Genomic DNA, 3,307 nt, shown 5'->3' with positions numbered 1-3,307 from the left:
GATAGTTTCTTACAGTCTGTTAAATTATTAGTCATAAGTAAATGGCGGTCAATCTGATCAATCATTGAATCATCAAATTTTTACAATCAGCATTTCCTAACCAGGCAAGTATGTATTTATTAAAAAAAAAACTAATAAAGAAACATAAACAAAACACATTCAAATGGAGACCTGGTAGTATGTATTATTGGGTGTCCCCGTCAGGTGCAGGTTCAGCTCCCTCCTCCTCCTCGTCGCTTTCCGGGGTCGGTTGTGGAGGAAGATACCCCTCCTGATGAAGAGGAAGATCGACGAAGGAAGACGGCGAAGAAGCAGGCACCACTCTTTGGGGGCGCGCTGCCCGGCCACGGGCACTGGAGCCTCAACGACCCCTAGTTGTACCCTCTACGCCTTCTCTTTCACTTGTTGCCAAGACGGCCTCCAAGGCTCTTCTAAGCTCGTCAGGGTCAACCCCACCACGCCTAGTCAAGTGTTGACTGGGGGCAGTCTTCGAGCCTCAGTCGGTGTCGCAGTAGCAGTCGGTGCCGGAGTCGGTGCCTCACTCGGAGGTGTATGATCACTCGTATTGTTATTATCACCCATATTATTTTTTTTTTATAAATACAACTCTTATTAGTTGAAAGACAACTTTATAAATACAACTTTTACAACAATTTATTGAAAATACAACTTTTATTCATCAATTATTGCTTTTGGCTTGTGTTCAATTCAAATTCAAATGTAATTGTAAACAAATGTTTAAAATTACGCCCACTCAGCGTTGCCTGCCAACCTAAAATTTCTGAAATCGATAAAAATCGATTATTAAAAAAAAATAGGCGGCAAATTGAAAAAAAAAATGTGATTTATTTAATAAAAAAGATACAGAACAGATATAATTAAGTTACAAAAAAGTTAAAATAATTGTACATTCTAATTTAGGGCTATATAAGTGCATTTTAGTATTGACTTCTTGAATGTTTTCGAAAGCAGTACGCCCATTTTAAAAAATTATGAGCAGGAGTATTTTCGAACTATTGTCCAAAAATTTTAACGCATTGATCACCACACATATATTCTATAGCATTTTTCATTGCTGAAAGAAAATGTTCTTCAGATGTATGATGCAAAGTTTTTAATATTTTACATTTGGAATCTCTCTGTTCTTTAATAGCTATCTTATTCAAAATTACTTTGCCAAGCCCTGTCTACGTGCCATGAGCAAAATAAATGTTCATCTTTAAGACCAATCATCATAATACAAGCATTGAAAACTGTTTTACACGTATCTGACATAAATATTTCACATGGAATTGCACCTGTAATTAAAACAAAGATATTTAAGATTTCAACTATTTTGTATGTTAAATAAAAATATATTTATATGATTTTCTGTTAAATATTAAACATTTGGTGTTAATTTTTTTGTCTTGTAAAAACAATTTTACTAAGATAAAGCTGTGGAGAAACTGTAATAATCGAGCATCCTACATATAATTTAATACACAGTTTTCAATACACTTTCAAACTGCTTGCTTGATGTACGAGAAAAATATACATTCAATCATTTTCTTTTCTGTTGGAAAACATTTCAGCTACAGGAAACCCATGATGAACTTTATCAATTACTATTAATGTAGTTAGTTCGAAGTCATATGCATTCAGATCATGTGTACATACCATCAATGCTTATTATAGTTCGAAAATTATTGTTCATTTGTTTTTGAAATGGATTCATAATAATTAAACAAATCATTATTTTTGATAGTAGCATGTTCCTAATCTTGATTAAAAAAAAATAAAACGGGATTTTCGTCTATACATTCACATGCTTTCACCCACAAATGTACTGAGAATGCATATTTTAATTTACATCCTTGATTTCAATTCCAAAACTAACTATAATATTACTTATATCTTAAGATGTAAGTAGGTCAAGTCTTTTAAGATATGGTCTGATTTTTTTCCATTGGCTTCTACAGATTGTGTCGTTGCTTTTGGGATAGTATCGTCGAAACGCAGGTTCTGAAGTATCATCCGGCACGGATAGTTTCTTACAGTCTGTTAAATTATTAGTCATAAGTAAATGGCGGTCAATCTGATCAATCATTGAATCATCAAATTTTTACAATCAGCATTTCCTAACCAGGCAAGTATGTTTTTATTAAAAAAAAACTAATAAAGAAACATAAACAAAACACATTCAAATGGAGACCTGGTAGTATGTATTATTGGGTGTCCCCGTCAGGTGCAGGTTCAGCTCCCTCCTCCTCCTCGTCGCTTTCCGGGGTCGGTTGTGGAGGAAGATACCCCTCCTGATGAAGAGGAAGATCGACGAAGGAAGACGGCAAAGAAGCAGGCACCACTCTTTGGGGGCGCGCTGCCCGGCCACGGGCACTGGAGCCTCAACGACCCCTAGTTGTACCCTCTACGCCTTCTCTTTCACTTGTTGCCAAGACGGCCTCCAAGGCTCTTCTAAGCTCGTCAGGGTCAACCCCACCACGCCTAGTCAAGTGTTGACTGGGGGCAGTCTTCGAGCCTCAGTCGGTGTCGCAGTAGCAGTCGGTGCCGGAGTCGGTGCCTCACTCGGAGGTGTATGATCACTCGTATTGTTATTATCACCCATATTATTTTTTTTTTTATAAATACAACTCTTATTAGTTGAAAGACAACTTTATAAATACAACTTTTACAACAATTTATTGAAAATACAACTTTTATTCATCAATTATTGCTTTTGGCTTGTGTTCAATTCAAATTCAAATGTAATTGTAAACAAATGTTTAAAATTACGCCCACTCAGCGTTGCCTGCCAACCTAAAATTTCTGAAATCGATAAAAATCGATTATTAAAAAAAATAGGCGGCAAATTGAAAAAAAAAATGTGATTTATTTAATAAAAAAGATACAGAACAGATATAATTAAGTTACAAAAAAGTTAAAATAATTGTACATTCTAATTTAGGGCTATATAAGTGCATTTTAGTATTGACTTCTTGAATGTTTTCGAAAGCAGTACGCCCATTTTAAAAAATTATGAGCAGGAGTATTTTCGAACTGTTGTCCAAAAATTTTAACGCATTGATCACCACACATATATTCTATAGCATTTTTCATTGCTGAAAGAAAATGTTCTTCAGATGTATGATGCAAAGTTTTTAATATTTTACATTTGGAATCTCTCTGTTCTTTAATAGCTATCTTATTCAAATTACTTTGCCAAGCCCTGTCTACGTGCCATGAGCAAAATAAATGTTCATCTTTAAGACCAATCATCATAATACAAGCATTGAAAACTGTTTTACACGTATCTGACATAAATATTTCA

This window comes from Diabrotica virgifera, chromosome 9 (assembly GCF_917563875.1).
Source record: "Diabrotica virgifera virgifera chromosome 9, PGI_DIABVI_V3a".
NCBI classification, from domain to species: domain Eukaryota; kingdom Metazoa; phylum Arthropoda; class Insecta; order Coleoptera; family Chrysomelidae; genus Diabrotica; species Diabrotica virgifera.
This window is presented reverse-complemented; position numbering follows the sequence as displayed.